The sequence below is a fragment of the Chrysemys picta genome, chromosome 6, assembly GCF_011386835.1.
Source record: "Chrysemys picta bellii isolate R12L10 chromosome 6, ASM1138683v2, whole genome shotgun sequence".
Classification (NCBI taxonomy): Eukaryota; Metazoa; Chordata; order Testudines; family Emydidae; genus Chrysemys; species Chrysemys picta.
Window position 1 is genome coordinate 27,051,586 of NC_088796.1, and position 23,012 is coordinate 27,074,597.

The following is a 23,012-nucleotide window of genomic DNA, read 5'->3' on the forward strand; positions in this document are numbered from 1 at the left end:
GCTCGGCGCTGCGTGTTGGGGGAGGCGGCCGGGGCGCTACCCGCCCGGCTGCTGGCTGGGAGGGGGCCACCCAGGGTCAGCCTGGGGAGAGCTCCCCCGACCGGTTCCTATCCCCAGCTCTGCAGGTCCCCTCCGCCGACACTCACCTGCTAGCGCCTCTCCCGCAGCCTGGTCCCGCGGGCGGCGAGCCCTGAGCAGCAGCTATGCGGGGCGCCCCATGCCGCACGGGGCCCAGCTCCGGCTGCCGCTGCCGGCTCTGCGCTGCGCAGCCAGGGCAGGAAGGCGGGGAGGGGATTGCGGGGGCCGGCGTCTCCACAGGGAGAGGGATGGAGGCGAGCGGAGCCTGCGCGCTGGAGCTGCGGGCGGGCCGCTGGCGTTGACACAGCAGGATCGGGGTCGGGCACCGAGGCGGCGGCAGCTGCCCAGGCTCTGCCCAGCCGGCAGGGGAAGGGGGAGGGGAAGGAGGCGGTGGCTTCGCCGCCGGAGCGCACAGCAGCCCGGCTTGGGGGGGAGGCGCTGTCGGGCTGGCCGGGGTTTGAATCTCAGCCGGCCCATGACACCCAGCCACTTCTACTGCCCGGGGCTGGGTTGTGCCGCAGAGCAGCACTGATACGCCAGGCTAACTGGGGCTCGCTGTCTCCTGCGAGCGGCCCCTTCTGTCTGTCTGTCGCTCTCCAAGCACCGGGACAGAGGAGGGTGCGGGGACTTGGAGCCAGTGTCACAAAAAACAAAGCGCGGGGGAATCATTGGGCTGTTATAAACACTTTGATCACCGCTTTCCCCTTCCTCCCTCTGTCTCGGAGCCCTGATCCTGCCATCAGAGAGAGAAATGACTACTAGTTTCCAGTTAGCTGAGTGAAGAGCAAAATGTAACCAACCAACCACAAAGATTTCTAAAAGCACTGCATATAGTCAGTTTTACAGTTTTCCCGCTATGATCGTGGATTGCTGCACCCAGGCAGGTCTGATTGCAAGATCAGGTCCTTGCCCAGTAAGCCTTTATAACAGGAAGGTGCATTCCCTTATATTCCTTTAATACATCATCTTTGTGCCCAAGTTTTGCAGTGATAATAGTATAAACCACATTCCCATTTTATACTACTGTGTATTTTGTATTAAGTATGAGAATTTTAATACAAATATTCTGCAGATGAAAGGCTTGGCTTATCTTCCACAGCCTGGTGCTCCTGATCTGTAACAAACAACACACACTTGTTTTTTCATCCTGTCTTATCTTGCTTCCTCTCCCATCATAACATAGCACGGTCGGCTGCCACAGTTAAAGCAAAACTTATTTGCATCTATTGCATTTTACCTTTAGGGCATTTATTTTACTGGTTGCATTACCTCTGGTTTCCCAATAAAGGATTTGCTGTCTTGAAGGGCTGAGTTTTGGAACACATACTGAGCCTTCAAAAACAAAGTGCAGAAGTATGATCTAAATTCTGTCACTGACTTTTATAGAAGCAGGGTCAAATCCTTGGGTGTTAGCATTCTGGACAGCCAGTGAAGAGGATTAAAATTCACTGGTAATAGGCTAGCTAACTTGTTTTATTGGTTATTACTTATAAAATAACTTCTCTGTTGACTAGGTCAGAGAAAACTTGCTAGTTTTCTCTAGGGGTGTAAATGTCAAATGAAAGTGAGCAGAACAGGCAGGGGCTTTTTCCTTAATGAGAATTTCCTGGAGCCATTTAGTCTTGCCTTTAAAGACATGTTGAATTTATTTATGGCAGGGGAAAGAAACGGATGCCTTAATGCTGTGGGACTTTTCCTCTACGCATTGTTTCCCATTTCCGCAGTTGTATTTGGCAATCACTTTCTTCCAGCTAATGAAGAATACAAGAGAAATGATGTGCTGAGAAGTAATATTTTGCATATTCTGTGCTATGCACATTTGATAGTGTATGGAGTTTTGCCAAATAGATTATATGAACATTTTAAAAAATTGCCTGGCCTATTAGCTGATATCAGTACACGTGAAACCTGTGTAATGTAAGTACATGTTGCTTGGAGGCCCTGTTAGATGTCATAGGCAAGTCTTTTTTATTAACTTTATAATCCCTTTTAAAATTTATATTTATAATGCAGTTATCAACAAGGCAGCTTTGGGGCCTGAGTGCCTGCTCTCATTGAAGTCAATTGCAAAACTCACATTGACTGCAATGGGAGCAGGAGCAGGTCCTTTTATAGAAGGCATCATTCTTGCAAGAACAGGTTTTTAGGAACATTGGATAGTGAATATATTTTTGGTACATTCACAAGGCAACAGCTTTTGCCTAAGAAATCTCAGTGGAAGCATGTGTGTGTTGCCAAGCTCCTTCCCGAGCTATTCTTGGACCAGAGCAACCTCTAAGGAATTCCATAATTAAGACTTTTAAGATATCTCTCCATTAGGGACCCAATCCTGCAAATCCCAGGGATGAGCTGGCAATATGTTATCAGGGAGTCTCCACAAAACTTCCTGTTCTCCTTTGCCAGTGATAAACTCTGTGTACAATTTAAGAGGTGCACAAGTTTACAGAGAAGAGCAATGAAGAACTAAACATCTGTATCCTCATTTAATTTAAATAAATTACATTAATAAATTGTACAGTCTCATGAATGTAAAAAAAGAGAAAGGTAAATCACATGGCCAATAAAAAATTAAATCTAATGCACGTGCTGGAAATGTTTATACTTTACTTACGTTCCATTCCTGAAAAACATACTAGGTGAAATTAATTACAGTTATGGCAAAAGTCTCATTGGCTTAAGTGGAGCCAGGATTTCACCCACTGAGAATACTGAGGATACTGATAATTCAGCAGATGGATTGTGCTCCCTGTGCTGCAGGAAACACTATATCTATCTTTAACACCCATGCTGCAAACTTTATTCAATTAATACGTATTGCAATGTTAATCAGCTATTTGCATGATTAAATGCTCTATGAGGGAGCCTTTGTCTATTAAAATATTCTGCATGATGTACGCTAACTCAGTATATTGCAGGATTGATCCCTATATTACACTGCTAGTGCAGTATCCAATGGGATTACTCGCATGATTAAAGTTAAGCACATGTTTAAATGCCATGTTGGATCAGATAGCTCAGCAACTTACAGTACTATATGAAACCAATCCTGCAAGTCGGTGCAACAAGATACAGAAGAGGTCTTGAAAGAAACCAGTGCAACTAAATATAAATTTCTAAATAAAGGATAAAAGACAAAAAAATGGTAACAGTCTTACTAACTGTGTAGTGGTGAGTGGAATTTAAATCTGATTTATGGATGTGAAATTAAACTGATTTACTTTAGTGTGCAAAGTAGTAGAAAGAATTTGGGAACTTTAATTCCAACATATACAACAAGAAGATTTATGAGTGTAACTATTTTGAATCCTTCCATTGGCTTCCTCATTTCACCACAGCCAGTTCAAGCTTCTTGCCTTGAGGGATAAGACTGTTCACAACTCTGCCCTTCTTTGCTTATCTGTTCTTGTCCTCTATTGTGTCTTCTGTATCCGGTCACAGTGATATCAGCCTTGTCTGTCCAGCTTCTCACACAAATATCTCCATGCCTCATCAATCCTTTGATTTCCCCCTTCCTTGAACCCTTGAACTAATCTGTAAGGCTATTGCCCCCCCACCTTCAAATCTCTCCTCAAGACCAACCTCTGCTGCCATGCATATAAGAAATCAGACAATCAGGAGTAGCTAGGGTGGAGGGAAGGGGGGAAGTGATGCTTACTTTATGATTTTTTAAAAGCTTGATTGGTTCCCTCTCACATCCTTTATATGTTACTTCTTAGGCCTCAGTCCTGCACTGTGTTGTGCTGGAATGGACTGCTGTACCCACCTAGAGCTTCAATAACTTCAATGGGACGCCATGCAGACACAGCAGTCCACCCAGGTGCAATAGTGGCAGGATCCAGCCTTTAGATTGTAACCTCTTGGGAACTAGGGCCATGTCTTCATCTGCATATGGATAGTGCGTGGCACAATGGGGCCCCAATTCTGGTTGAGGCCTCTGGGTGCTATAAATATTAAATAGTAATCATAATTCCTGAGAAGCTAGCCTTACTAATAGTGGGCCCAATCCTGCTCCCATTGAGGACAGTGGCAACAGTCACTTACTTATATGGAAGCAGCCTCAGTCCCAGAACGTATAACTTTTCAAATATCATTTTTGGGTTGTGTCTCACAAATGGCTTTGGTTAACTTCAATCCTGTTAAGCCGGAATAAAGGGATTATATTTCTTGTGTGAATACACATTGTAACCATTTAAATATTGATGGAGAGAAAATAAAACCTCTAACATATTTAAAAATAAAGTTGAGAAACATTTTCATACAGATAAACAGATATTTGTCTAGGGCAAGCTAAATTGAGAGCAGCTTTGTATCCCTTCTATAAATTTTTAATAAAGCAGAGTTGTTTTTATTCTGTGTTGTGCCTTTATTTTTACAATAAAAAGGAGGAAAACATTTGTATTAGTATAACGTATGTAATCCTAGCCTGAGTACTGTACCCACTTAATTATATATCTGAGTCCATCCTCAAACATCCTCCTGGTATATCTTACATCCTCACTTCTCTATCCTGAGCATACTTTAGGCCCTGATACGGCAATGTTCTCCTCACTGGCAGGCTTCTGCCCCTATATGGCTCCCCATCGAAGTCAAGGGCCTCAGAGGCGCAAAGTTTCTGAGATCCTAGGAGGTGCTCAACCCCCACTCCACCCCTTACCCCCAGCCCACACCCCACTCCACCTCTTCCCGCCCCCATCCCGCCTCTTCCTGTCCCCACTCCTCCCCCCCAGTGCCTCCTGATCGGGGGGGGGAGAGGGGAGGAGCTGATTGGCGGGGATGCTGAGCACCCACTTTTTTTTTCTGTGGGTAATCCAGGCCCAAAGCACCCACGGAGTCATTGCCTATGAAGGGGGGAGGGGAGGGATAATTTAGGATCAGGGCCTTCGGGCAAAGACCTATTTTCTGTGTGTTTCTGTGATACACCTAGCACACTTACAGGCACTATTAAATAAAGATTTTTACCCGTGTACTCCTAACATTTAGAATGTGGAAAGAGGTGGATAGTCTGTTCTTATTTAAGGCCTGGATATCTCCATTTTCCACAACATTTCCCAGTGTTTAAATTATTCAGGTACTTATATGACCCACATAATCATAGTGTCTGAGCACCTCACAATCTTCCATGTATTTATCCTCACAACACTTTGGACAGGTAGTGTACTGCTATTATCCCCATTGTACAGACGGGGAACTGAGGTGCAGAGAGGGTAAGGGCCAGATTTTTAAAGGGATATAGGCACCTAAGTCCCAAATCAATGGGAGTTAGGTGCCTAAATACTTTCTGTCCCTTAGTGACTTGCCCAAGATCACATAGGAGGTCGACAACTCCCACTCCTTCCTATTGCTCTTGCAGGACCTGTACTGCCATTAGCTGGGTCCCCCTGCAGCTCAGTAGCATCCCGAAAAGATGCCCTAGGGAAAGTGAAAGCTGGTGACACGGCTCAGAGATGGGAAATCTAGAAGGGCAGAGCTGTGGAGCATGGCTGGTCCTGCCCCCAATATCTGTGGACCCCAAATTCTATGTTTTGCTATTATCCCCCATGTCATACACTTCCTTTGTCTCCTACCTTGTTTTCCTTTCCCCTTTCCCCCTTTGTTTTTGCCCACTTTTGTATCCCTCCATCTTTGTCCCTTTCTCTCTTATCAGGCTCAAGATAACTAAGAGGCTGCTCAGGGCTACTCTCATGCCGCCCTAAGTACTACTAACGCTTCCACAGAACCTCCTCCCAATCAGCTCACTTCATGGCCGCAACAGCAGCAACCACTGACCAGACACACTACCGCATCCTTAACGGGATACTGCACCCAGCAGCAAGGACCCACTGAGTACCCTCTTGGAAATCCAGGCCTTTGAAAACTGCCACAGATTTCCTCCTCTGGTGGCAGTCCTGCAAAGAGGAGTACCTGCTCTGGACACTCTCCTCTTTGACAATTAATGGGAAATACTGGACTGTATAAGAGTTAAAAAAGCCTTTGTGAATTTAAATTTCAAGGCTCATTAATTGGTTAATATTTGTGCAGTGATTTGAAAATATAAAACATTGTAAGTGTTAAATATTATTAAGTGGCATATATCAGCTTGGTACAATGAACTCCAACAGCACTACTCCTGTTAGCATACAAATTCTGCTGCTAATGTTAAACCCAGCTGTCAAGCAAATTAAGCATGAGCCCCTAGCCCTGGACCTGCTGCTACTCCAACTGAAGTCAATGTGAACTTTACTATTGACTTCCATGAGAGCAGCACTGAGCCTTCTGTTTATAACCTACGTTCTCACTAAGTCTTTCCCATAAGATGAATTCAATGGAGATGACTATTTTAAGAGAAATTTCATTAGAAAACTGGACACTTTATCTCTTTACCATGATGCCTCACTGCTCATTTTTTCTTCATTTTTTTTCCTAAGTGACAATTTTTTAAAAGCCAATTAATTACATTTAAAAGAGATGCTTTAATATCTTATCAAAAACATAGTTAATTCACAGATACAGCTTTACTAATTGTAAACTCAATTTTGGCCATTGGTAGTTCTGAAATTAACTGAACACTTTGCATTCACTATAATTTTAAAGATCAGCATTATTTTACCTTATCTTGAGGAAATATGAAATCATTTATGTAAGCAGAATTTCAACAGCAGATAGAAAACTGCAAGGGTGAAGGTTAGTATTAAGCAAGATAAATTGCATTAGGAGAGGGAAAGCAAGTTCTCTATAGATGCTAATGGGATAATATTGTATCATATCATACAGTCCTGACTATTTTAGGTCCTGATCTTGCACTCTGTACTCAGAAAAACTTCAGTGAAAATGTTGCCTGAGAGCAGGATCAGATTCTTATGCAGCCTGGCAGTTATAATCACATGGATGAATACACCAGTAGATACATGTTAGTACAAAGCATTAGATTTTTACTTTGGCTGGGATCACAGAAGCATTGAAAGTGACACAGAGCTAGCTGCCTAAACTACAGGAAAAGAGAGAGGGTTACTATGTCTGAGTATGTCTGCTCCTAAAGATGAAGGCTACAAACAACTTCCAGTGAATATATCTGCTCACAATTTTAAATGAATTTACTTTACACACAGTCCCAGATCTTTTCTCCATTTGTTTTCTCTGATTATTTGTTTAAAAGGCACAAGTATTCACAGAAACTGAATTTTAAATTGATAATCACAACTATTTGTGCTGGAAGTGGTTTCCACATTGATCCAATCAGGAAATAGAAGTGATATCCTGTGACTTCTGTCCATTCATAACTAATTAACAACTCAAATCATAATTATTGACAGAGAAATTTGTGATAGATCTCAAATATCCCTTTATTTCAAGGGACATCACTCTTTTTACTCCCAAAGTTACCACAAATTTGACATTCCTTCAATTTTATTGTAGAAAATTATTTATATTGAAAATTAAAAATCATGAAACAGAGATTATAGAAAGAGTTATTTATACTAAAGGAATGAATCTCAGTGTTTTAACTTTCCTGGATGAATGTTTTGTGCCCTCCATTTTGGGTCTTTGTCACAAATAGCATCACATTTGGGCCTTGGGAGGTTGAGAGATATGAATCCATACAAAAAAAGAGACATAAAAAGAGTCAGACAGTGAAGAAATCGAGATATTCCATGAGCAGAAAGGCTAAATTTCTGTGCTATGTTTTTATTTGTTGAATCATTTTTCAGCTCTATTCTTCAGAAAGCCTGAGGAGAATACAGAGTAAAAAGAACAACAGGATGTGTAGATTCCAAACCAATAAGGAGAGATAAACGGATAGCCAGACAGCAGCGCTACCATAGACTAATGAGATTTGCTCTCCAGGCATTTCGAAGAGAGAAAATGGTACCATTGATTCCTTCCTCCCCAAGGCTCTTTTGGTACTAGCTGCATAGTCCTTCCATGGATTACTAAAGGAAGTCACACAAATGAGTCAGCTCACTGTATCCAGGAGTACAACTCTATTTTAGGATGTTATGTTCCAACATACATCCAATCTCCCACCACTTCACAACAACTAAAAACAAACAAAAAACCCCAAGGGAAGTTATGTTTTTGCTGTTTTGTAAAAGGATCTGAGGTAATAAACTGCATTCATCTTACCGTTATCACTCTACAGATAGGCAAAATGTCAACTGACTTCAATGGGAGCAGAATCAGGACAACTTAGATAGATATCTAAGGCCAACTTTACCCTAATATAAGCACATGCAGTTTCCACTAAAGACAATATTACTTGTCTATGTGTATCTTAGAAAGAGCCTTGATCCCAAAAATATCTGGGGTGAGAATATTAATTCGCATGTGGAAATCATAGTTACACAACTCTAGATGACTGCTTGATAGAGTAATTTAGCTCTAGACCTGAATCAAATGTTACTATTTATGGTTTATTACTAACGGTGAATAAAGCATCATGAGAAACATGCTTAACTCTAAGCTCATAAACAGGGACCCAACAGATCATCTGAAAACAAAAGCCTTGAATTAATATACACGTTTAAAATGTTTCTGACTTTGATCAAATAATACAAAATTGCCCATGTCTATGATTTATTTCTCAGGGCTTGTCCACATTTGAAACATCACAGTGGCACAGCTGCACCACTGCTAGGTTGCCAACTCTGACTGAAGCTATTCTGGGACATTTTCCCCCCCAACCTGATGTAATGTCATTTTCTTAAAATAACCTATTAAAAAATCTTCCAGATTGCTTACAATAGTCACCAGGGGATCAATGCCGATTCCGGGGGATTCCAGGCCAATTCTGGAGGGTTGGAAATCCAAAAACTGCAGCTGCACTGCTGTCATACCTCAGTGTAGACACTACCTACACTGAGGGGAAGGGTTCTCTTGTCAGCATAGGTAATCCACCTCCCTGAGAGGTGGTAGGTAGGTAAACAGAAGAATTATTTCGTTGATTTAGCTCTGTCTACACTGGGGGTTAGGTCAGCTTAACTACATCGCTCGGGGTATGGATTTTTCACACCCTTGAGTGACATAGCTCGGTCGACCTAACTTTTTAGTTTAGGCCAGGCCTCAGTGTGGTCAGAAGCCAAGGAGCAGAGTTTCCCTAATCCAGTGATTCCTGATTTTTTTTTAGCATATAGGCATCCTTACCCGCAACTTTCTAATTTGAGATCTTAAGTGGAAAGTAAGTGTTTCACAGCCTTGTACTGGCTCTCTGTATAGCAGTGAATTTCACCTGAGACAGCTGTATTTAACAATTGTCTCCATTCCCAGATCTTTTGAAGCTGCCTTGAAAGGCCTCAGGCTTGCCAGTGTATTGCTCAGTAAATTTAACTAATTTACGTGGAGTAAAATCCTGCCCCCGCTGAAATAAATTGGAGTCTCTACAGACAAGATAATTATGAATTTAAAGCTGTGTTAAAAATTAGGGCAGATAAACTGCTCCTGAGTTAGTTTAACTTGCATAGCTGATAAATATGCATCAGATAACCCAGGCCTCCAGGAGCTTAATCATATTACAGGATAGCCTGTAGGTCTGAGAAACTATTTCTTCACTGTAACCAGTACAAGTAGGTTTTCTTCTTTTTTTGAGTTCATATTTTTTCTTCCCTCTCAACTCCCATTTTAATGGACTATTAACAAGATTAAACTGTAGAAGCAGTTTTTCCTCTCTATGAAGTTAAACCAAACAGTTCATGTGAAAGCAATTCATGTACATCACCAGTGGAATGATGAGAACTATTTTCTTACTGTGTCCTGTATAAAGTGCACAGTCAAGTGTAAAGACAGCTGACTTTCAAATGTGCTGAGCACCCACGATTCTTATTTGCTTCAATGGGAGGTGCTGGCATTCAGCACCTGGAAAATTCAGGCCCCCTTCTCCCATATGCTCCAGAATTAGGAAATGTCCATACATATGCTTGCAGTAAGATTGTGTATGACCAAATTCCACCCAAACACCACTTCCTTTGAAGGTTTAATTACTTTATACAGTATATCCTTCCTGTTATATAAGGGACGCGCAAGGTTCAGAGAGACTCATGTGACTTTGTAAAGCTAGAATACATCTCTAAAGGGTGCCCTCGTTATGTTTTTAAAACATCAGAGCATGGTGATGGGTACTAGAGACCTCACTAAAGGGACATTTCCTTGGCCCTAGCTTCCTTGCACCGCTGAGGCAACATAAATCCTGCTGGAAAGGTATAACAAGTGGGGGTCCACAGGGGTCTGTTTTGGGACCGGCTCTGTTCAAGATCTTCATCAACGACTTAGATATTGGCATAGAAAGTACGCTTATTAAGTTTGCAGATGATACCAAACTGGGAGGGATTGCAACTGCTTTGGAGGATAGGGTCATAATTCAAAATGATCTGGACAAATTGGAGAAATGGTCTGAGGTAAACAGGATGAAGTTTAACAAAGACAAATGCAAAGTGCTCCACTTAGGAAGGGATACACATACAGAATGGGAAGAGACTGTCTAGGAAGTAGTATGGCAGAAAGGGATCTCGGGGTTATAGTGGACCACAAGCTAAATATGAGTCAACAGTGTGATGCTGTTCAAAAAAAGCAAACATGATTTGGGATGCATTAACAGGTGTGTTGTGAGCAAGACACGAGAAGTCATTCTTCCGCTCTACTCTGTGCTGGTTAGGCCTCAACTGGAGTATTGTGTCCAGTTCTGGGCACCACATTTCAAGAAAGATGTGGAGAAATTGGAGAGGGTCCAGAGAAGAGCAACAAGAATGATTAAAGGTCTTGAGAACATGACCTATGAAGGAAGGCTGAAGAATTGAGTTTGTTTAGTTTGGAAAAGAGAAGACAGAGGGGACATGATAGCAGTTTTCAGGTATCTAAAAGGGAGTCATAAGGAGGAGAGAGAAAACTTGTTCACCTTAGCCTCTAAGGATAGAACAAGAAGCAATGGGCTTAAACTGCAGCAAGGGTGCTTTAGGTTGGACATTAAGAAAAAGTTCCTAACTGTCAGGGTGGTTAAACACTGGAATAAATTGCCTAGGGAGGTTGTGGAATCTCCATCTCTGGAGATATTTAAGAGTAGGTTAGATAAATGTCTATCAGGGATTGTCCAGACGGTATTTGGTCCTGCCATGAGGGCAGGGGACTGGACTCGGTGACCTCTCTCGGTCCCTTCCAGTCCTAGAATCTATGAATCTATGAAAGCAGCATGACAGCTAGTCTAAGGGCTATTCTAGGATTCCACCAGCTATCAGCTCCCCCCATCCCAAGGCTGCTCTAAGTAATGCCAAGGTCCCTATCTGCCAAAAGACTTGGGAACAGAAATGTGGGTTAGAACCATTTTTACCCCTGCTCTTCTTGGTACTTGGTGTAGCTGAGTATTTGGGTCAAAGGATGTAGCACCTTAAAAATCTCCTTAGGGGATGCAATCTTTGAGCAAATAACTCTCTTTAGAGCAAGGAACTGCATTTTTTGCAATAGCGGTTCTCAAAGTGTGATATCTGGAGCACTTGCTGATGGCTTTGCAAGTGCTAGCTGTTCTCATTGTTTTTAACTATTACATCAAATTAAAATACAACTTCTAAATATATTTTGGAGGAGATGAGCCACAAGACAAACTCTTTTAAGTTGTGGTCCACAGTATGAAAAGGTGTGGGAACTGTAGCCCAGTGGGCTAGCTTGCCTTTATTATATTTACTGCTTTGCATTGTATTCTGCTTTGCATTACATTCAACAGTAATGCAAGAAACCTACAGGCTTCGGTATCCTGTAAGACATTAGCTTCAGCAAGTTAGCATAAGGCTTGAGGCCTATGCACTTTGAACAGATAAACTTTACACAGATAAAGACAGCTGACTTTCAAATAGGGTGACCAGACATCCCGATTTTATCGGGACTGTCCCAATATTTCCTTGTTTGTCCCGCGTCCCGACCGACGTGCGGTCGGGACACTGGACAAACAAGGAAATGCTCCGGAGCCTGGAGCCCGGAAGTGCTCGCACCCCCCCCACCCCCCGCCCCGACTCCACTCCCTCCTCCCCCCGATTGGCTCCCTCCCCGAATCCCCGCCTCTTCCCCGGGCTCACCCTTCCTCCTCCCTCCACAAGCGCTGGAGGGAGGCCCGGGAGACTCAGAGGGAGCGCGGGGCCGGGGTGAGTAAGAGTCCGGCCTGGCCCCGAGCAGGCAGGACTCAGTTGGGTGGTAGGGAGAGGAGGGGGGCGGCCCGCGGGGCCAGGCGGCGGCTGTTCTCCCCCCAGGGGAGCGGGACTCGGGAGCAGCCGCTGCTGCAGCTCCCACTGCCGCGGGGGAGGAAGCGGCCATGGCGCTCGGCGGCTGCGGCTCTGGCCCCCGGGCCCGAACCCCCCAAACCCTGAGCCTGCTGCGGGGACCCAGCAGCGCGCACGCTGCGCCCAGCCCCTGGCCAGTCGCGTCTGGGCTGCTGCCCAGGTGGTGCTATCCCGCGGCGGCCCCGGGGCGGAGGCATCGGCAGCCCAGCCCCGTTCGTTCCCCTGCGGGACCCGAGCGGGACGGGGGGGTTGGGGCCTGCTGCCCCCACTCTGGGGCCGCCGCGGGATAGCACCAGCTGGGGAGCAGCCCAGACGGCACTGCCCAGGGGCTGGGCGCAGCGTGCGCGCTGCTGGGTCCCCGTAGCAGGCCCCGGCTCGGGGGGTTCGGGGGCGCCAGAGCCGCAGTCGCAAAGCGCCATGGCCGCTTCCTCTCCCGCGGCAGTGGGAGCTGCAGCAGCGGCAGCTCCCGAGTCCCGCTGCCCGGGCGGGAGAACAGCCGCCGCCTGGCATCGCGGGCCGCCCCCCTCCTCTCCCTACCACCCAACTGAGTCCTGCCTGCTCGGGGCCAGGCTGGACTCTTACTCAGCCTGGCCCCGCGCTTCCCCTGAGTCTCCTGGGCCTCCCTCCAGCGCTTGCGGAGGAAGGGTTTTGTTTTTTTTTTGCCCCCCCCCACCCCGCCCTCCCCCCGCGTCACCCTCTCCCCCACCCCCCGCGTCCCGATATTTGACTTGGGTGATCTGGTCACCCTACTTTCAAAAGTGGTGAGCACCCACAATTCCTATTTGCTTCAATGGTAGGGTTACCATACATCCTCTTTTTCCCAGACATATCCGGCTTTTCGGCACTCAAACCCCCGTCCGGGGGGAATTGCCCAAAAGCCGAACATGTCCAGGAAAATGGCGGCTCTGCTCCTCCCCTGACTCTTCGGCTCTGTTTAAGAGCCGAGCTGCCCGAGCGCTATGGGCTTCAGGTAGCCCCCTTGCCTCCGGACCCCAGCCGCCGGCCGGGCACTTTCCCTCCTGGGCTCCGGCGGCGCAGGGTCCGGAGGCATGGGGGCTGCCCGAAGCCAGTAGCGCTGGGGCAGCTCGGCTCTTAAACAGAGCCTAAGAGTCGGGGAGGAGCAGAGCCACCGCGGCCAGAGGCTCTGCTCCTCCCCTGGCTCTTTGGCTCTGTTTAAGAGCCGGGATGCCCCGAGCGCTACCGGCTTCGGGCAGCCCCCATGCCTCCAGACCCTGCGCCGCCGGAGTCCAGGAGGGGAAGTGCCCGGCTGGGGGCACAGGGTCCAGAGGTAAGGGGGCTGCCCGAAGCCCAAGCGCTACCGGCTTTCACGGTTTGCCGGGCAGCCTCCAGACCCTGCGCTCCCCGGCTGGGCGCTTCCCCTCCCGGGCTCCAGCTGCGCTGGGGAAGCGCTGGCCGGGAGCACAGGGTCTGGAGGCTGCCCGGCAAACCGTGAAGCCGGTAGCGCTTGGGCAGCCCTTTCCGTGTGGCTGGGAGTGGGAGGGAGGAGGGGCGGAGTTAGGGAGGGGAAGGGGCGGGGTTGGGGCGGGGCTGGGGGTGGGAAAATGGGCGGGGCCAGGGCCCGTGGAGGGTCCTCTTTTTTTATTTATTAGATATGGTAACCCTATTCAATGGGAGGTGCTGGCACTCAGCACCTAGAAAATTCACCTAGGTAGATGGCGATGAGCTAAAGCATAAGGTCCATGTATGGCTGCGACCTTATTTTTTGCCTTATAGTTTTTGCCTTGAGAGGTGCCAGAATGATGGTCACTGGTGATGAGGGGGAAGGTGATGGTGATGAGAAAGACAATGTCTAACATTTCAGATTATCCTGCTAGGGTTGGTGTGAGTATGTGGATGTGCAGATGTACATTCTGTAGTATCTCTATCTATCATACTAACCTGAGGTGTTTGTGACTGTGCTAGATGTATTCATAAACTATCTTTGTAAATATAAAAGAATTTTTATTGTGTGAGTGTTTTATTGTGTTGCACCTGTACACATCGGGGTTCCCAACTATGTAATAATTTGAATAATACTGGGCCTGATCTTGGGTCAAGAACCTAGCAACCCTCAAAGTGATACCTGGGGATTCTTAAGTAATCAATATAATTAATATATAATCTAAAGATTGGGCAACAGGAATCCAGGAAGAAGAAGAAACTCTTCAAAATAAAATTAGATATGTTTAATTAATTCATGAGTGAGCTATACCATGTTAAATAAACAATGCACATTATTTAATAATTTAAGGCCCTGATCCTGCCTTGAGAACTGTGCATGCACAGACAGTGACAATGCAATTCCAATGTAGGATCAGAGCCAAAGCCATATTAAAAAATAATCAGCTAAGATGTTTCTTGTCAGAGATATCAGGTTATTCTTAATCAGGTTATTCACCTCTTCTATTTAAGGCCCTATATTTCTAAGGATGCTTTACTATCTACCTCTGCTGAGAGGCATAATTTGATCACTGTAGAGCTCTCAGCATTCTGTGATTCCCAAAATTTTTAAAGAGATGAAAGAGCATCTCTTAAAAACCCAAAAACTTAAGTTGGCAAAAGTCAGGGTTTTAGAGATGTGACATTTGGAGAGACAGATCAGAGTAACACATGAGTAGATATGGAATCTTCAAACAAAGCCCGAGGGTTTTCTGATTAAATATTACATTGAAAACAGAGTCCCAGGTTTCTGATTTATTCCAGCAAGAAGTCCTTACACAAAAGTTCCAGCTCATTTCTTGTTTACTTGCTGCTGCAGAAAAGTTACTTAGGCTTTCCCAAAGAAATCATGTATTCCAATGATACAGCTTCCTTCAGTCAAATGCACGGAAACACACAGATAATCCCATTCTTTCAGTAGAATCAGGAAGAAATAATCTATCCTCAACATTTTTGGTTCTTGTACTATACAAAAAAACAAATAATCAACTTTTTCAAATGGTTTTGTGTTCTTAAAAGCATCTATATTCTTAGCTGTCACGTTCATTCATGACATCATCTACTTTTCATTTTATGAACAAGTGAGATGTAAAGTAACCCTGATTAGGTGTACACAGTAGGTCTGCAATTTTGCATTTTTATTGATGGGAAATACTCTCCTGAGACTGAGGTTCAGATCTGCAAGCTCTACTCACATGAGTAATATCACTGAGATGAAACAAACCTGATCCTGCAGCCCAAGGTAGCTTTTTAGTTTTAATGGGAGTCAGACAGGGCTAAAGGTAGGCTACAATATGGATGTTTATAAAGAAGTGTTTATGCACAGTGCACAAAGCTCCAGGTGCTCTCTAGTTCAGTACTGATGGAAGCACTGTTTTATATTAGTCATTCACTGGGCTACTGTTCTAGTGCTAAGGGCCTAATACAACACCCATTGAAGTCAATGGAAGGACACCCATTGCCTTCAATGAGCTTTGGATCAGGTCCTATGTACTTGCCATTCCAACATGGACTAATTAATCTTGACAAGCACCCCATGAAGGAGGTATTGTCTCCATTTAACAAACAGGGAATCTAATGCAGAGAGAGCTTTTAGTGACTTGTCCAAGGCTACATAGGGAGTCAGTGTCAGAGGTCAGATTAGAGCTCAGAAGTTCTTGCTTCCTATTGCATGATCCAGTAGATCACACTGTATCTTGAAATATATCCTTAGCTAAATCCCTCAATTGTAATAGCAAATGTATTGAAAAAGGATACTGAGATTCCCCCCCCCTCCAGCCCCCCCCCCCCAGATAACACTGCTCTGGCTATGCCCACAATTGCACAGCTACATTTCCATTGTTTCCTCTGAATCCCTGAAACGTATAGCACACTGCACATTCACTGGGCCTTATGCAGCACTACAGCACGGCAGGAGTTAATGCTTAAACTAAACTTTTAATCTGCTGTTGTGAAAGAATAGCATTTTGTTTAAAGTCTGTGTTTAGTTCTGCTAAGGCAAATGGAAATTAAAGGTTTTGGCAGCCATTTTAAGGTCACTGTATAGACTATGCACAAACTTTGTGGTCACTTTCGCCACTATAGTCAAGACCAATGACTCACCCTAAAATGTTTTTGTATTCTTAAAATATAATTTTGGTCTCAACTCCAGTACGGTACATATGGCCACATTTACTGTACAGCCTCTTCAGGTCTAAAGGATATTTGTAAAATGCTCTCTGTTCTGCCTGTGAGGCTAAGATTGAATTCAATGTTCCCAATAAGCAACAGATAGGGCTATAGTTCATTATTATTTTCAATTATTGTACTTTGAATCCAGTAGAAAATTGCTAGCTAAAAGTGTTTTAGTTACAAAATACCATCCTTGGTATTCTTGTGCCCAATGACTATATATTCTCTATGGCTGTGTCTAAATACATTAATGGAGAATCCTGAATAAACAAAGTCAATTAGTGGGGGCTGGTGACAGTGAAAATGGGCAAGGACACTTGACATAACCCTTCTTTTGAAAGAACAGAAGCAGGTCGGTTTAAAAAACTTAAAATAAAATAAAATAAATCAGACCCTGGCAACTAAGGCTTCAGATTTGGCTGTCCAGCGTAAAAAAAGTTTGTCCCAATTTTTGGCATGTGATCTCATTCCCTCAAGTAAATTAAAATGAAATACTATTTCAGCTGGAATTGTCTAATTTGGCAGCATCTAAATCAGGGCTTTAGACCTGATTCTTCTTCTTTTTCCAGGACCTACCAGGGGGGACCAATCCTGTCCCTATGCCTTCCTTAGTCTGCCTACCTCAGCCCTTTCCCAGAGAGAGAGGGGGGGGGGGCAGGGCAGATCCTCTCTCCTGGGTCTTCCCTCCCCAACTGAGCACCCTCCATCTACTTATAAGGCCAAGCTTTGCCTCTTCTTGTCTGGAGGCAATTAGGTAATCCGCCACCCCCACAGGTGCAGAGCATGACTAACTGGTGTTTTATCCCTTACCTTGTAGGTGATGGAGGTTAAGACCCATCACACCTCTAACAGTAATTTTTTTTTTTTAATGTAAGGGCCAGGATTGTCTCTCAGTGCTGACGCTGGGTCTATACTAGAAAATTGGGTTGGTTTAACTACATTGGTCAGGACGGGGAGAGAGGGTGTGAAAAATGCATACCCCTGAGCAGTATTTTTAAGGCAGACTAAGTTCCCACGTAAACAGCACTAAGTTGACAGAAGACTTCTTCTTCCAACCTAGCTAATACCTCTTGGGGAGGTGATTGCCTACACCAATGGAAGAACACCTCAAGTCAGCGTAGGTAGTGTCTACACTGAAGTGCTACAGCAGCGCTGCTGTAGTGTTCTATGGGTAGACACGATAAGCTTTTTCAAACCCTCAGACAATAAGACTTCCTTTCCTTGAAAAAAAGTGGGAATGACTTTCATTCACAGTGGTGATTAAATCCATTGTGAACTCCATAAGAATGTCCTCAGGACAACTCTAGCTATATTAGCCCGGCTTGATTTCTGCAGCATGTTCCAGATGGGTGACAAGCCCAGTTACCATTTTTTATTATTACCTTCAATTTTGGGGCCTGACTAGCAACCCAATGTACATTATATTTAGCTACAAACTGCTTTGCAGTTACATCAAATGGCTCAGCATGAGCTTACAGTTGCTCTCATGTTTTGGGACTTAAATAGTAAAATTAAAAAATATCCTTAAGCTAAAATGTAACTTTTTAAAGATAAGGATAATCTTTTTTTTAAGAGCCAGAATAGTAAGCTCAAGGTTGTCTGACTGCATAAAAATAATGAAGACTATGGCACGCAACTGGTGACATGGTCTGCAGCTTGGCGTGCACACTATTTAAACAGCTGATATCATTGCTGCACTGTCTAAGTTCAGGCCAGTGAGTTTTGGTGTGAACTCCTTTGCCATTAAGTCAGTGGAAGCCAGGGCCGGCTCCAGGCACCAGCGCAGCAAGCAGGTGGCTGGGGCGGCCCATGGAAGGGGGCAGCACGTCCGGCTCTATGGCAGCAATTCGGCAGCGGGTCCCTCAGTCTCTCTCAGAGGGAAGGACCTGCCGCTGAATTACCGCCGAAGAATGAAGCAGTGGCGGTAGAGCTGCGTGCCGCTGATCGCGGCTTTTTTTTTTTTTTTTTTGCCCCTTGGGGCGACAAAAACACTGGAGCCGGCCCTGGTGGGAGTGGAAGCTGTTCCACACCTCACCGAATCTGGTGAGTTTTAATAAGAACATTATAACTAATATCATAAGGCCTTACTCTGTCAGGTGCTGATTGTCCTCCGCTCCCATTAACTGGAACAGAATTTATAGGTTTGTTTCAGAAGAATTTCACTCAAATGTATGGGTTTTTCATGCACAGAGGGCTTGTAGGATTGGAGCATATCTCACAGTATCAATTCTGGCAAAGAATATGGCTGGGAATTTCAAAGGGGCCTAAGGGAGCTAAGTACCCAATTCATAGCTAAACCCTTTGGGCTCCTTTGAAAATCCCAACTCAAGTGTCTAACATTGAGTGTGTGTGCCACAGAGTTTGAGACATCCCAAGGGAAATTAAATTTCTGTGCTTTTTTCTGTCAACATTTATTATTATACAATAGAACAATGAAACCTAATAGAAGAGAGAGGCTCTCTTTAAGCCGGTACTTTCCAGTATTTTTGTTTCCTTAATAAAATTGATTAAAATTGTTTAGCATGAGACAGCATGTGCCCATCAATGCCATGTCTAGAAGTCTGTAGGAATTCCTGCAAGGCAAAAATAACTGGGCATTCTTCTAACTGAAAATATAACATGAACTATCTATAACAGCAAGGTGCTATTGCTCATAGACCCTGCAATTCTAATCTAGCTGTTAAAAAGAAACATTGTGAGACTGATTTTCTCTTCAGTATTTTCTGATATCTCTACACCTCACTGTTCTGCAACATTTAGGGACTCTTTGGGGCAAAATTCTTCTCGTTGAATGCATTCTGGTCAGGTGAAAAAAGGGCAGCATTGCAGCCACAATAAAGTAGCAAGTAAATCTCTATTAACAAGAATCATGCTTCTTTTAACAGCCTGATTCAGCAAAAGAATTTAAGCATGTTCTTAACTTTAAATATGTATTTAATTTCTTTGATAACCAGGCATGGTTTTAAAGTTACAAACATGCTTCAGTGCTTTGCTAAACTAGGACCCCCCAAACAGCCTGGAAGAAGAAGAAAAGGTCCAGTGTGGTACAGAAGCACGACAACCCCTAGATACAATCTTCAGCACACTGGGCCAAATTGCGTTACAAATCTGCACATGGGAAAGGGGGTTCTCATTGTGTTCATCTCCCATCCCCTATGTGAGGGAGGGATTCCTTGGCACTGTCCCCAACTTTCCAGACCCTAGGGGTGAAAGTAACTTAAAGGACTTACCGGTACTCCAGAGTCCTTATGAGGGGGAGGGGCCTCTACCAGAAGAGGCGGGGCCTTTAAATCCCCAGGCGCTTTAAATCAGGATTTAAAGGGCCCGGGGCTGGGGCTGTGGTAGCAGCAGCTGGGAGCCTCGGGCCCTTTAAATCACCCCCCGAGCTACCAGCTGCAGAGGCGTCTGGGAGCTCCGGGGGGTGATTTAAAGGGCCCGGGGCTCCAGCTGCCACTACTGCAGTGGAGCCCCAGGCACTTTAAATCACCTTCGGAGGGGGTTCCTGGCTGCCGCCAATACCTTGGGGTCCCGGGCTCTGGCGGAGCTTTAAAGGGCCCATGGCTCCGCTGCAGTGCAGCAGCCGGGAGTTCCTGTCTCTTTAAAACATCACCAGAGCCCCGCTGCCACTACTCCAGGGCTCCAGCAGCGGGGCTCGGGTGGCGATTTAAAGGGCCTGGGGCTCCCACTGCTGCTACCCTCCAGCCGCTGTTGGGAGCCCCAGGCCCTTTAAATTGCCACCGGGGAAGCCGATCTGCCCCGGTACAGCGCACCAGCTGTTGCCGGTACGCCGTACCAGGGCGTACCAGCTTACTTTCACCTCTGCCAGACCCTGAAGAGCCTTCTCTGCATGGTCCAGGGTCCATGCAAGTGGAGAAGGGGAGAGCAGAGCAGCAGTGGGATCGGGGAGAGGCACCTGGGAGGGCAGATAGTTACCTGCAAACACTAATGCAGCCTAGCCCAAGTGCCAGTGTATTGAAGTTACTAAGAAATGATGTATTATTGACATGCTTCAGTACAGCAGTTCTCAGACTGTAGGAACTAGGGTACTACTTCTCAGGGCCAGCACTAGGCCAAATGGTGCCCAGGCGAGGAACATATTTGGCACCCTCACTCCATTTGTTAAACTCTTGAACACTTTATTTTTTATTGCATTTGTAGCCCATTTCATTACTTGGATGCATGCATGATTTATCCCTGTCACAGAAGGCGATACATTTTCACACTAAGATCTGTAAATCTAGGAGGTTCAAGGAAAATGTAGTTCTCAAAAAGTCTGGAAGATTCCACGAGATTCTACAAGGGTCCAGAACATTGTAGGAGGTTAGTGAAAAATGAATCCACATATGGAATACCTGAAACATTTTACTTCAAACATTCTATTTTCCCTTTTGTCACTAACAACAAAAACAGCACCCCAGGCTCATTGCCCCCCAAGTCCAGCAACCCAGGTGGTTGCCTGGGTTGCCTGCCTCAAAATCTGGACCTGCTACTTCTGAAACTCATAAGTACTTGGGGTACCTCCTTTGTAATTTTAATCAGTGCAGATGGATTCTTACATTCTGGTATTATAAACCACACCATGTAACACCTGGTTGTGGCTTTCACACTACAGTTTAAAAATCATTTCTACATGCTACATAGCCTGGTAAATAGGAAAGATGGTCTTATAGAGATGAAGGTTCAAAGTGCTGGTCTGGAAATCAGGAGATCTGGGCTCAATTTCTGATTTCACCATGGATTTCTGTGTGTGTTTGGCCAAGTCACTTAATGTCTCAATTCCCCAACTGTAAAGGAAGAATGATGATACTTTCTTTCTCCCATGATTTGGCTGTCTTGTCTATTTAGATTTCAAATTCTTCAGGCTGGGGCAGGGACTGTCCTATTATGTGCCTGAACAGTGCTTACAAAAATAAGGTCCTGATCTCAGTTGGGGCCTCTAGACACTAATGCAATACAAATAATTTAAGACAAAAATGTGTGATAATGACATTGTAACTAGTTTAGCTACAATGAAGTTAATTTCATGCACATTGTAATTGCAAGGTGATGGCAATGCAGTTAAAGTATAAAATAGCATGGTGATTACCAAATTTAATTAAAATGTTATTACATTATACTCATAGTAACTTGTAGGAGGTTTAAGAGCTGTAATTAGTTTTGTGACTTTTTTAAAACCACAAATTGTGCCCATAATTTGTATGGGGGTATTCTCCTCATGAGGGAGGGATTCCTTGGCACTGCCCCCAACTTCCCAGACCCTGAAGAACCCTTTCTATATGGTCTAGGGTGCATGCAGATGGAATGAGACTAAAAAACCCTTGAAGTAACCTGGTTTTCATCAGGTATCCTTTTCCTTGTAAGTCCCTCCACAATCGGATTATTCTATTATGACTATGTGGAGAAATTTGCTTAGTCACTTCCCAGGATGTAAAAGTAAGTAAAGGGCTTTAGTTGCCATGGCTTTTAGTCTGTCACTTTCCATGACCAGTAAACAATTAAGACAAAAATATAAAGATATATATGCAAAAACTCATGCAAGTCAGATCTCCTAATATGAATACACTTAGTTCTCAACAAGATGAATACAGATCACATCTATGTATGTCCTCCAGATCTTTCTATTACTATTAGAAACTTCCATGTGCTTTGTAATAATCTCCTGAAGGACTGCAGATTGCCTAAAAAGCACACACATTCTCTCTTTCTCAATTAATAATTAATTATTTAAAATGTCCTTACCACTAGAAATCTATATAACCTCTCTGTCAACTAAGGCATTTAATTTACACCCTGCTTATCTCCATAGTATCTGAGCATCTAATATTGTATGTGTGTTATTTACATTGATACCAGCCTTTTTTGTTTTGGGGGTGTAAAGAAAAACCCTGCAATGAATGTTTTAAATATAGCTCTGGAAAAATAATGTAGGCCTGAAAAGTCGATTGATCAGTTTTAATTGCCATAGAGCAATGGTTCTCCACCTTTCCAGACTACTATACCCCTTTCAGGAATCTGATTTGTCTTGTTTACCCCCAAGTTTCACTTCACTTAAAAACTACTTACTTATGTAATCAGACATAAAAATACAAAAGTTTCACAGCACACTATTACTGACAAATTGCTTACTTTCTCATTTTGTCTGTATGAAATTTTAGTTTGTTTGACTGACTTTGCTAGTGCTTTTTATGTAGCCTGTTGTAAAACTAGGCAAATATCTAAATGAGTTATGTACCCCCAGAAGACCTCTGGGTACCCCCAGGGGTACACGTACCCTGGTTGAGAACCACTGCCATAGAGCACAGCCATTATCAGCCTTGGTGAATTGAGCAAAGGAGAGCTACAGATTAAGATTTGCATATTTGGCTCAAAATAAACTATTTATTGAAAGGACATAGGGCAGGAAGGTGAATTTGACGAGGCTGGAATACTAGCCAGTAAACAGGATAAGCACTCTCACCAAGAGGTTATATGTTATGAAGTGAGAGTCCTGAAAGAGAACACAGGAACAAGAGAAGTAGGTGGTAAGAAAAGGAAGTAAGTAGGCAATGACAATATTGTTCTGCTAAAAGAGTAAACAGGATTAGCCTGTAATGA

The 23,012-nt window shown here is 44.4% G+C and overlaps 1 protein-coding gene across 15 annotated transcripts in view; it reads right to left on the minus strand.

Moving 5' to 3' along the window:
* The window catches only part of LIFR (LIF receptor subunit alpha), a 92,165-nt gene extending 91,763 nt beyond the window's left edge, over nucleotides 1-402 (minus strand). For 6 of the 15 annotated variants that reach the window (XR_010588773.1, XR_010588774.1, XM_042844052.2 and 3 more), the window contains exon 1: nucleotides 147-286. The gene's annotated coding sequence lies outside the window, so the exon portion shown is untranslated. Of the gene's footprint in view, nucleotides 1-146 lie in introns of all 15 variants that reach the window. The other 9 variants (XM_065550024.1, XM_005282154.5, XM_065550023.1 and 6 more) reach the window with 4 other exon arrangements.
* Nucleotides 403-23,012: the final 22,610 nt, after the last annotated feature.